Genomic DNA, 13,391 nt, shown 5'->3' with positions numbered 1-13,391 from the left:
TAATTACTTTGAAAAATAATTCTTGTAATTTGAATAAACAATTATTCAAATATACACAAGAATGTATACAAATCGTGTAACGGTTGATTTCAGGCAAGAAAAAAATGCACAACAAATATATTTTATAAATAACAGTTTATTTTCATTGACTCCAAAGACTGACTTTCATTTCATACAAAATTTTTTATAGATACATTTTTAAAATACCATATCATATTTCAGCAGCTTAATATGCAGAAGGTAATTGCAAAAAATAATAATGATAATATTTTAATTTTTCTACAAATAAATTTCGCTCTGAATATTGTTCTTTTCGATTGAGACGTGCCCTACAAACAAAGTCACACCATTTGTATACATTCTTGTGTATTTTTTAAAAATAATTATTTATTTAAATTACAAAAATGTTTTATTAAAGTAATTTTGAATTGCGCGCCAAGTGCGGTCTTGAGGACTTTCTGATGCAATCTGCCGATCTGCAATCGTGTGTAAGAGCCCTAAGGACTGTAGCAGGTCAAAGATATTGTTTATAATATCTTTGAGCAGATTCTGCAATATTGCAGGGTTGGTCATTTACGCGTAACTCGAGTATTTTCTACGTATATTACGTTGTTGGCGTAACATACGCCGAAACAGTAGAAGACTTCTGTAAGTTACGTTTTGAAGTTGGCCGACTTGCAAAATTAGTGCCATCAGTGTTGACAAGACATAACCACATTTTTGAAATATTATAATTATTAATAATTTTGTATAATGCGTTATAGTAATTGAAAATAATAATTATGCCTGGACTGAGAAGAAATAACCAACATCATAATGTAATCCCATGGAAGGATTTGTTTTTCGAGCAGAAGAAAGGACAAAAAACTTTCGCAGTATGTCGTTTGATTCTTTCAATAATAATTATTATATATCATATTGCATAATATTATATATGTATTTGTACATGGTCTCCCTAATTATAACTTCAAACTGATTTAACATTCATTCAAATTTAAAGAATTTTAAAATATTGGTATTCGACGCTAGATTTACGAGACGAATAAAATAAAATAAATAATATTACACGAATCGATAAACATAAACCTCTGACAAATTATATAGAACTCTCAATTCAGTAGTATTGTGATCCTCGATACCTTTTTTTTACTATTTACTGCAATGAAAATTTGAAATGCGAACACGGGAAACAGGACCCACATCAAGAAGAATAGATTCTTTGAGGTATTCTTCGAAATTGACGCATGCGCATTGAAAGTTTCCTTTCGGATGTAATATACGTCAAATGTCGTAGAAAACTAGAGAAGTAATTTACGTGTAGAAAACCACGTATAATACGTGATTATAATACCCCGGTTACGTGGCACATGCTGCGAAGACCAGCCACGTGTAAAGCTGAAAATGCATGAGAACGTACTCGAGCCCCGAGCAGGCCCAACACTTCACCAATGATGATCTAGCTGCTCTACGCAAATTTATTCTGGTTTGGTAATCCCGAATTACCCTCAGAATGATTAGAATTACTGCGAAGAGGAAAATATTATTTCCTGCAACATGTAAATATACATAGGAGAAAAGATTTTTTCAAGAACAAAATTTTTTTTAACCAAATTCTTCAATTTTTAACTTTAGAAACGAATTTAAGCTAAAATAATAAGTAATTAATCAAAAATCTATTATGAAAAAGAAGTATCGGTAAGCATTGGATCCAGTACTTTTTCGCGAAAAAGAATTATATTTCCATTACTTATTCACTAAAAAAGTATTAGATCCAATACTTAATAATACTTCTTTTTCATATGGGTGATTTTTAACCAAAAATGGAATAGTTCAACTTTCAGTTCAAAAAATTAATTGTGAATAAAAAAAAAAACAATCAAATCTGCAACAAAATAGTGAAATTTTCTACCAAAGAAATAAATTCATGGAAAAGAAGAAGAATATTCTTGCAAAAAGACGAATTCTCAACAAAATACATTAATTTTGAACCAGATAGTTGAATTTTCAACTAAAAAAGATAAAGTTAAAATGAAAAATTGAATAGTTACATTTTCAATAAGAAAATAATTCCCCCCCCCCCCCCCGAAAAAAAACAAAGTTTCAACAAAATATTTAAATTTTTGAGCAAAAAATGAATTTGCAAACAAATAGTATAATTTTGAAACCAATATTTTTCTACCGAAAACTAAAAACATACATTTTCAATGGAAAATGGAATGCTTAATCTTTACCAAAACGGAATTTTTAAACTAAATAGATGAATTTTCGAAAAAGAAGATTAATTTTCTACTAAAATCATATAGATAAATTTTACATTTTCAGTGAAAAAAAACGAATAACAAAATACTGAAAAACGAAATTTCAACTAAGAGCAATCGATTTCAACTAAAGAACAATGTATTTTCAAGCAAGGAAAGATATTTTCAAATAAATAGTTTTCTAATAGATGTACTTTCAAAAAAGTAATTTGCAGCAAAAAAAAAAAAATTCCATAAAATAGGTGAATTTTCAACCATGAATACTGTAGTAACATTTTCAGTAAAAAAAATAATATTTTCAAGCAAAAATCAGAAAAGAATTTCCAAAAAATACATGAATTTTCAAACAGACATTTAACTTTTCATTTTTATCAAAAACGAAAAAGACGATCTTTCATCTAAAAAAAAAACACTTTTTAACTGAAAATTGTAGTTTATACGTAAGTTTTCAGTTGAAAAAATTAAGTTTTAACAAAAGAAAAAAAAACTAATTTTCAAACTAAGAAATGAATTTCCAACTAAAAACTATAAATTTTCGATCAAGAGAAATAATTTTGTAGTAAAGAAAATGAATTTTCCACTAAAAACGAAAAATTTTCAATCAAACACGAAAGCGATTTCCAATAAAAATGTTCAATCTTCAATTATCAAGCTATCGACAAAAAAATATTTCACTTCAATAGTCGACAACATGACATTAGACCTCCAAGAATTGTAATGTTCATTTAAAAAAAAATGCGAACTGAATTATTAATTGTAACGATAATCCAGTCGCCACTAACATTTCTGTATGCACTAATAGGTCCCCGATATTACTCTTTTTTTGAAAAGTCAAAAAAGGCCCCTTACAACGAATATGTTGGGTAGGTTTTCGAAATGTGGTTCAATTTTTGTTTAAACAATTGTTTAAAACAATTGAATTATTTATTGACAAAAACAATTTATAAAATTATTTTTAACATGGCTGAGCAAAAATAAAACGTTTTTGCATCTTGCACTTTTTTCGTACGAGAAACCTTTTGCCACGAAAAGCGTTATAAACCAATGATTTTTTAACAAAATTGCCATCTTTGCACAGTGTCACCTTAGAATCTATAATTCAGAAAAATTTTAAACTTGTACACTGTCTATTATAAGGATAAATCTCTTAAAAGGAAAAAGAAATCTTCCTATAAGGTAAAAACTTCTCTCCTTAAATTGTTATTAAAAAGTTGTTATTTTTAAGAGGAAACCGTTTAGACTCTTCATTTATTAATAAACAATCATCCAGATCAACCAGTGTCATAATGTTACTTCGCATTGTTGCGAAAGCTTTATCTAGTATTATTGACATAATTCATTCTTCATAATTTCTTTTGCTAAATTGTTTATAACAATTGATATACATAATGACCATCAATTACCAGAATTGACTTCAATTTTTTTTATTAATCCTTGACACATGATTAACCTTTTCACTCTCCTGATATTTTCTCGTACAACGAACTATTATTTATTTATAGCCTTATAAACAATGTATTCTTTGTAAACACAACCTCCCCTAAAAGTCACAATTTTCAAGTTATTAGCGATTACCTTTTTTATATTCTTAATTTCACCATAAAGAATGTAATTATTTTGGGTAGCATTTTGGATATCTAAGCCTTATTGTTTATAACTATTGTTATAAACATAAACGCTCGATTAAGAAAATCTATTTTTCATCATTTTTTTTTATCAATCTATGGCGCAAAATAAAACATTTCACTTTTGTGATATTCATGGGTATGACCAAACATTATTTATTTATGGCCTTATAAACAATGTTTTTAAAATTTTACAATACATTTGGGATCGTCGTAAAAGTGCCAAATTAAATTTCCGATTATCGGAAAAATACCAAATTTAAGAAAATCTGCCATGGTCACCTTTAATATGTGTAAGATAAAAAAAGTCTCCAATTTCACACTTTTCAAATAATCTAAAATTGAATACATTATTTTAGAATCCGAGGTCTATAAACTATATACTTTTTCATTTTATATTTATTTTTGATGTTAGGTTTTTTTCCAGGGAAATGTATTCATAATTTTGATGTTAATCTTTTTTGTCTACATGGACTATAATCACACATTTTTTAATATTGCTTAAAAATCGTAAAATTTTTTATTTTATTTTATTTAATGTTGTTTAATGTATGTTTTTATTAAAAATAATAATTGAACTATTCCATTTCCGGCTGAAAAATTATATTTTTCAGTTAACAAATTCAACTATGTATCTGGTTCAAAATTCATGTATTTTTTTGGAAAATCGTCTTTTTCGGTAAACTATTTTTTATCTTACTTGAAAATGGTTCCATATTTACCAATTTTGCTCCAAATCCTTCTGTTTTTTGTGAAAAAATAATTTTCAATGAGTATTGACCTATTTCATTTTTTTAATTAGTCTTTTTCGGTCAACATTAATTTCTCTAATGAAAATTGAATTTGTTGAAAAACTGATTTTACTGTTGTTTACAATTAATTTTTGCAAATGATAATGTAACTATGCCATTTTTTTTATAAAAATTAATTTTTTTCAACTAAAAATTCGTCTTTTTCATTAAAAATTTATCTTTTTGGTGGAAAAATATAAAAATAGCATTCTTGGTTAAAAGTTCACCCATTTTTGGGAAAATTCTTTTTTTTGTTGCAAATTAATTTTTTTTTTAATTTCCTCTTTTTTTAGAAAACTTGATCTTTTCCTTTATTTTGTTAAAAAATTATCTTTTTTAATTGAAAATTTAACTATAAGGTTAAAAATTTATCTTTTGGGTAGCAACTATTCCATTTTTGGTTAAATACTTATTTTTTAGTTCTAATATTAATTGTTAAGGCTGAAAATTTAACAATGTTGTTGAATTTTCTTTTAATTTATCTTTTTTAGTAAAAGTTCTTGTTCTTGTTTGAAAATAATTTACCTTCGGTAACATTTTCTTTTATTTGAAACATTAAAAATGTTGCTTGAAAAATTGTTTTAGCTTGAAAAAATATAGTTTCAAATTATTTTTTTAAGTTGATTTCAAAAATCTGAATTTCTGTTTTTGGTAGGAAACTGTTGGTTTGAACATTAAATTATTTATTTTGAAATTCAATCTTTTTCTTGAATATTTGAATATTTTTTTGAAACTTTGTTTTTTTTTTGGGGGCAATATTGATATTTTACTGAAAGTGTAACTATGAAATTTTTTATTGTAAATTAATAATTTTTAGTTAAAAATTCAACAATGTGGTTAAAAATTCAGGTATTTTGTCGAAAATTCGTCTTTTTTGAAAGAATATTAGCCTTTTTGTTCGCAAATTCATTTCTTCGTTGAAAGTTTCACTATTTTGTTGAAGATTCGATTGCTTTTTTGATCGAAATTAATTTTTGGAACTGAAAATTGAACTGTTCCATTTTTGTAAAAAATGTAATCTTTTCATCTTGAAAATTAATTTATTTCGTTAAAAATCGAACTATTTCGTTGAAAATTCGATGTTTTATTTAAAAATTGAACTAGTCCATTTTTGATTAAATATTTATTTCTTTAGTTGAAAATTTATCGTCTTTCATAGCAAATTATTATTCTTGTTTGAAAATTCCTTTCGTTGTCTGAAAATTCGTATTTTTGTATCGGATTGAAAATTAATTTGTTCAACTGCAAGCTTAAGTATAAATTAAATATTTCAGTAAAAATTGTATTTATATTTATATTAGACCCTGAAACCTTATATCCTATATATATTTACATACAATAAATAATAAAGCCTAATGATTCTAAGGTAATACTCGTGCATTTTCCGCTTTACACGAGGCTGGTCTTCGCAGCGTGTAACAGAGCCGACTCACTCACAGGCTACGTTTGCATCACTGAGTGGTTCAGTGATTTACATGCGTTTCTCCCAGGTGGGAAAGTGGTGGGGACCGAAAAATCCCACGTTCAGGAGGCACTGGTTCCTGACTGGGTTTCAACCTGGTCGACCTGGTCACATCAGGCTGTAAGAAGGACTCTATACGGCTTCTAAAGGGAAGTAAAAATCGTACAATAACAGGGATTTACCGAGTTTCGCGCAAGTTGAATAAGGCTCTAAAAAGAGTTATATCTAGATTCTGAATGGAAAATAATAAATTGGGTCCTATCTGGGTTTCAACAAGGTCGGATCAGGCAGTAAGAAGGGCTCTATCTGGATTATAAGTATAAAATAAATTGTGCGTTAAAAGTTTCCTATCTGGATTTCAATCAGGTTTGATAAAGTTCAAAAAGGTTTATATCTGGATTATGAATGGAACAAAAAATTGCTCGCTAATTGAATAATATCTGTATTTCAAGCAGGTCGGAACATGCTCTGAGAAGGTTTCTATCTAGGTTACAAGTAGAACAGGAAATTGTGCGTTAAAAGGGTCCTGTCTGGGTTTCAAGCAGATTGAATAAGGTTCTAAAAAGGAGTATGTCTGGATTCTGAATGAAAGAAGAAATTTGTCACTAATTGGGTCCTATCTGGGTTTTAACTTGGTCGAATCAGACCCTAAGAAGGATTCTATATAGGTTCTAAATGTAAGTGGAAATCATACACTATTTTAGCAGTACTAAAGTACTTTAGTAGTACTACTATTTTTGTGTATGATCTGCACTTCCGTTCAGAACCAAGATAGAACCCTGATTATTCCCTATTGCCAAATTCATACAGGGCTTTCAGACAGGTTTTTCCTGATATAAAACCATAATCCCACGGGATTCTATCGGGGTTCTAATGAGTTTTCAAGCAGGCATGTGCAAAAGTGTTTTACTTTAAAGTATCAAAAGTACTTTTGCCTAGTCTATTTCCAAGAACGATTGTAAATTACTGCACATAAAATACTTTGTATCGAAAAAACGTCATAAAATAGAAGAACGCAGGAACAATGAAAACGTGTTTGTATTCGATATAGCTGATAAATGTATTGTTATCGAAGTTGGTGAAGGCCATATATATTTCTTATCACTCTGCCAAACACTATCGAAATACAATAATAAAATTATACAAATATAATTCGCATAATTATACGTAACGTAATATAATTATAATATATAATAGGCTATATTTATATCATGTATTAGATATATAAGATTTTACTATGTGAACCAGGGTGCAATATATATTTAAAGATAATAAGTAAAATAAGTCCTGGTTTATTACGACAGTCGCTTTAAAGCTGAATAGAACAGGATAGAAAACCATGTTCGAACTTAGATGCGAAGTCTTTTATCTTGAGTTTCGACAAAGTTCCAGATAAAGCCGCGTATGATTTTTTCGGGCGAATAATTCAATTTTTTGTATGCGGTGCTCGCTTCAAAGCCGTACAGAACCGAATAGAAAACCGTTTTCGAACTTAGATCAAAAGTCTTCTAACTTAAGTTCCGACATAGGTCCAAATAGGGCCCTATAAGATTTTTTCAGGCCAATAATTCAATTTTTTTATTCCGATGTTACCTTTAAAATCGTATAGAATCGAATAGAAAACCAATTTCGAACTTAGATGTGAAGTCTTTTAACTTAAGTTCTGACATAGTTCCAGATAAAGCCGCATAAGGTTTCGTCTGGCAAATAATTTAATTTTCTGATTCCAATGTTCGCTTAAGAGCAGGATAGAACAGCATAAAAACCATGTTGGTACTTAGATCAAATTAGTCTTCTAACTAAAGTTCCGGATAGGGCCGCACAAGGTTCCATCGGCCATATAATTTAATTTAATTTTTCCAATAACCGCTTGAAAGCCGGATAGAGCCAGAAAAAGAATCGTTCTCGGACTTGAATGAAGACAGTCTTCTAATATAAGTTTTGAAAAAGATCTAGATAGGGCCGCATATGATACCGTCAGGTAAACATTTTCCATTTTTTGTGTCCGATGTTCGCTTCAAAGCCATACAGAACCAGATAGAAAACCATTTTCGAGCTTAAATGGAAACAGTCTTCTAATTTATATTCCGCCATAGTTTCAGACAGGGCCGCATACGATTTCGTTGGGCGACCAATTAAATTTTTTGTTTCCTATGTTCGCTTCGAACCCGTATAGAACCGGATAAAAACCTATTTTCAAACTTAGATAAAAAGCTTTCTAACTTGAGTTTGACAAAGTTCTGGATAGGTCCGCATAAGATTTCGTCAGGTGAATAATCCAATTTCTTTTATCTGATGTTCGCTTTAAAATTAGCTTAGCTTTAAAATCGTATAGAATCGAACAGAAAACCATTTTCGAACATAGATGAGAAATCTCTTAACTTAAATTCCGACAAAGTTCCAGATAAAGCCGCATAAGATTTCGTCAGGCGAATAATTACATTTTTGGTGTCCGATTTAAGTTACGGCGTAGTTCCAGATAGGACCATACAAGAATTTGTCGGGCGAATAATTAAATTTTTTGTTTTCGACGTTCCCTTCGAAGCCGGACAGATCCAGATAGAAAACGGTTCTTGGACTTTGATGAAAAGAGTCTTCTAACTTAAATTCCGACCTAGTCCCGGATAGAGCTGCATAAGATTCCATCGGCCAATTAATTCAATTTTCTGTTTTCACTGTTCGCTTCGAAACCGGATAAATCCTGAAGAAAACGGTGTTTGGATTTGGATGAAAAGAGTCTTTTAACTTAAATCCCGACAAAGTCCCGGATAGAGCCGCATAAGATTCTGTTGGCCAATTAATTTAGGCTAGAAGACTCTTTTCTTCTAAGTCCAAAAACCGTGTTTTATCTAGATCTATCCGGCTTTAAAGCGAACACTGAAAACAGAAAATTGAATTATTTGCCGACGGAATCTTATGCGGCCCTATTCGGAATTTGTTTGGAGCTCAAGTTAGAAGACTTCATCTAAGTTCGAAAATGGTTTGCCATCAGGTTCAATATGGCTTCGAAGTGAACATCGGAAACGAACAATTGAATTATTCGCCGGACGAAATCTTATGCGGCCCTATCTAGAACCATGTCGGAACTTAAATTAGAAGACTGTTCACGGTGGTCTTGAAGAGTACAGAAGTTTGACAAAAATGGGTCCAAAAACGGGTTGCGGGGAAAGTTTCCTTACGATTTCTAGTTTCAAAATCCGTTACGGTCAAAATGGGCCCTATATGGAATTACCAACAGCCACTGCGATGGTATCTATATGCTTCTGTTTGTATAATTATTTCTTTTTTGGGAATGTCTCATTTATTCTCAGTCTTCTGGGTTTATGTGGTTTTATATGTTATTACTGGAGGTCATTTCTATAATATTATGTTTTTTAAGCGGATAAGAGTTAAACATGGTCCTGAGGTGTTCAGAAAGGTTAAATTATGGTGTGATATTAATCAAAAATTAAGAGGCAGTATTCTTCAAAACAGGTTTTTGATTGAATGTAGAAGAAATGATGTTTTACTTAAAAAAGATTTTTTCCTGGACAACTAATTTCGAGATTTTTCTTTTTAAAGTAATTTTTGTAATAGAAAATTTGGACACACTTTAAACAATTTTAAACTCTCACTACTAGATTTATTTATCAAAGATGTTTCAAATCTTGTTAATTTTTCAAAGTGAAAATTTCCAGAATTAGAAGTGAATTAGAAGTTTGTTTACAACATGATTAAATTATTGATCTTTTAAAGCATCAAATTCTCCGCAATCAAAGATTTTTAAGCAGTGATGTAAAACATGATAACAAACTTTCTAATTTGATTCATCAGCAAACTAATGTTCAAGAGAAAAATTTAAATTTACATAGAATTTTTGAATGAGGAGGTAAAGATCCTTGGTTTGTGAATTTGACAGATATACAAATTCCTGATTCAGTTACAGATATTCTCAGATTAGGTGAAGGTTTTAGTAACCGTGTGGTAAACAATAAGGCAAAACAAATTATGGTAATAGTAAAAGATGTTGAATCAAATATACACAAAATTCCTATTTTGGATCAGAAGAATTTCCGAAACAAGGTTTTACACTTGTCAAAGAGCTTTGTTGAAAAAAATAGTTTGCAGATCAGTAATATTTATCGTAAAATTTCTAAAGGTTTCATGATGACGAAAGAGTTTCTTAGAAACAACCCTAATGTAGTTTGCGTGAATGCTGATAAAGGCAGTATTATTGTTTGCATGAAAAAATCGGATTATACAAGGGATATGGAGAATTTGCTTTCCGATCATGATAATTTTGAATTATTACATGAAAATCCGCTAAAAAAATTACAAAGAGACAGTTTTAAGATGGTTGACAATTGGAAAAAGAGAGGACTTCTAGGAAAGCATATAAGGTGGACTGATATTAAAACTGAAGACACAGTTCTTGCAAGATGTTATGGTTTGAGAAAAATTTACAAAGATGGCTATGACTTAAGAATAGTGATTTGAACTATTAATACTCCCAGAAAATTTTTAGAACAGAATTTCAATTTGATTCTCAAGGACTCAATCACAACTTCTAAATATAATGTAAAAAATAGCTGGGAATTTCAAAAAATTATTATTCAAAAAACGATTATGGATGACCATGTAATGATTTCTTTGGACGTAATTGCAATGTTTCCGAGTATACCCCTTGAATTAGTTAAACAGGCAATTTTAAATTGACGGGATAATATAAAAACTCGTACTAGTTTTCATCAAAAACTTTAATTTACTCATAAAATAAAACAGGATAATAGAATCAGTTTTTTGGACATAGAAGTAATTAAGGCTTGGGATGGTAATTTTATTACCAATTAGTATAGAAAAAGTACATATTCAGGTAGAATTTTAAATTTCCTTTCTGCTCATCCCTTTCAAATCAAAAGTGCAGTAATTAAAAACTTAGTTGACAGAGCTATAGGGTTTGTCTCATTATTCATTTCACACAAGAAATTTGAATATCGTTAGGAATATCCTTTTTCTGAATCATTATCCACAAAAGTTCCTTAGTATATCGTTTGACAATCCCTAGAACTAGATGTAGTTGCTCTTTGATTTTAGCATAGATATTAAGATCGTTCATATAAAATACATGAGTGACCTTGTACTTTCGATCTGCAGGTTAGCCGCAGAAATAACCGTCGAAATGGTAAAGTGCTAGAGATAGTGGCAAAAATGTAAGGCAAAAGAGGAGTGGGCTCATGGTGTCGCCCTGAAAGACACCTCTCTGAAAGGTAACCTTGTTAGTTGTCACACGATTTTTTCCAGACGAGATAGTAAATCTGGTTTTCCAAAGCGGCATCAATCTCTCTATGCACCTAACTATTTGCGGATGAACCTTTAAGATTTCCAAAAGACAGATAATAAGTCTATAGGAGGTCGAATCGAAAGCTTTCCGATAATCTATCCAGGCCATCGACAGGTCACGCTGGTAGAATTCTGCATCTTTGCAGACACATCTATCGATGAGCAGGTTCTCCCGACATCCGGCTACGCCTTTCTTTGAGCCTCGTTGTTCATACATTTCTTGCCACACAGGTTCAATTGCCCGAACAATCCTATCATTTAGGATAGCTGTGAATATCTTATAAAGTATGTTCAGACAAGTTATTGGCCTGTAATTCTTCGGGTCAGCTAAGTTGCCCTTTTTCGGAAGGAGTATTGTGCGCCCTTCCAACAACCACTCTGGAATCGGCTCTTCCAACTTCAAATATGAGGTGAAAATACGGGCCACATGCTGATGGGTTGAAGAAAACTTCTTCCACCAGAAGGTTTTGATACAATCTGGTCCCGGAGCGGAATAGTTCTTCATCCCTCCTAATACTTTTTTCACCTCCTCAGCAGTGATGGGTGGGCATTCTTTATCAGGTGTTATGAGGGGAACACATAACTCCTTGAAGCTATTTATATTTTCTGAATCTTCGTCCAGTCTATGCTGCACTTCGTAGACTTCTCTCCAAAATACTTCGACCTCTTCTGGTTTGGATGGGTGTTTAAAAGTAACTGGAGGGTCTTGGAAGAGTCCAGATGGGTCAGAGAGAAACCGTTGATTTTCCCTGACCCACCTCTCCCTCCGCTCTAGACTTCTCTTAGTGTCAGATAGTATCCGTATTCTCTCTACAATATGCTGCCTGATGGTCAGCAGCTTTGACTTGTTAAGTGTGTGATAACGGGTCCGGAGTTCGCGTGCGAACTTTTGAACCTTGGCGGTAAAATGCCTGCCAGATGGGATGTAGTCAATCACACACTGAATGCGGGACGCGTCCTGTCTTGCCCAGCCTATCTTTATGGGAAGTTGATGCATTCGTCTTTTGGTCTTATGATCAACCGTTGGTTTTGTTTTACGGTTCGCATCGGCCAAAGCTCTCGCTGCATTATACACACAATAATTGATAGCCCAGATGTCGGATTCTCCGGAAAAATGTCCACGAAGCTCGTCATCCATTTCAGCCACATCTTTAGGCTTGAGAGAACACTTGGTGTTATTATTTTTCCGGGTCGTAAAGCATCGCTCTTCCTCTATTGTATGCCTGCCTGCGGTTGATCTTAGTGTCGCCTCTCTTTCTCTGTTGCCGGCTGGTTCTAGCTATGGTAGAGTAGGCGTTCCGCTTACATAGCCCCTTTTTCGGAGTAGTTCAGCATGGTTTCGCAGACGTTGCTGCGAAAAGTGAGATAGCTCCAGGTGTTTCTCGCACCACAGAGCATGCAGCCGTGCCATGTAACCCCGTTCAGGGGCCACACTTGCATCGTAGCTCTCTAGCAAGTCGTGATTCAGTCGTACCGTCCACCCAAAGGTCGCGAGATCCCACCGATCCATCGCATTGAATCCATTTTCATTGGCTTCCCCAGCTCTAGATTGGTCGACATTGTTGGCCGACTTGCATTGTTGGCGCGTTCTGTTCTTTTGAACCGCACTTACTACAACTATGTTTGGTGTTGTCATTGTTGTTCCCATGAGAAGCTAGGGAAAGGGGTTCATCCATCCTTGTAGAGCCCCGCATGGAAGGATAAGGCTGCGTACTATGAGAGGTCACCCGGTATCCCAGAGTCACCGTTCTAGAAACCTTACCCAGGTGCCATTCAGTTTCAGCACGGTTTTCACACCTCCGCTTGGGGGTTAATTCCTTACGGACCAGCCCTGGACAATTGTCCGCGACTGCCTATTTATTTTTGTAGCCATATTCAGCAGAAACCCTTAGTACAGGGACCCTCTATCCGCAACCCGAGGACGCGTTCGGTGGCT

The 13,391-nt window shown here is 32.4% G+C and overlaps 1 protein-coding gene across 1 annotated transcript in view; it reads left to right on the top strand.

Annotated features, from left to right (window-relative positions):
• The first annotated feature begins 773 nt into the window (after positions 1-773).
• The window catches only part of LOC117177464 (cyclin-dependent kinase 9-like), an 86,282-nt gene continuing 73,664 nt past the window's right edge, over positions 774-13,391 (top strand). Inside the window, exon 1 of the mRNA XM_033368179.1 lies at positions 774-875. The gene's annotated coding sequence lies outside the window, so the exon portion shown is untranslated. The remainder of the gene's footprint in view (positions 876-13,391) is intronic.

Source organism: Belonocnema kinseyi, chromosome 7 (genome assembly GCF_010883055.1).
Source record: "Belonocnema kinseyi isolate 2016_QV_RU_SX_M_011 chromosome 7, B_treatae_v1, whole genome shotgun sequence".
In the NCBI taxonomy this organism is placed as follows: Eukaryota; Metazoa; Arthropoda; class Insecta; order Hymenoptera; family Cynipidae; genus Belonocnema; species Belonocnema kinseyi.
Note: the sequence above shows the minus strand (reverse complement) of the source record. Positions and strands in the feature narration are given on the sequence as shown.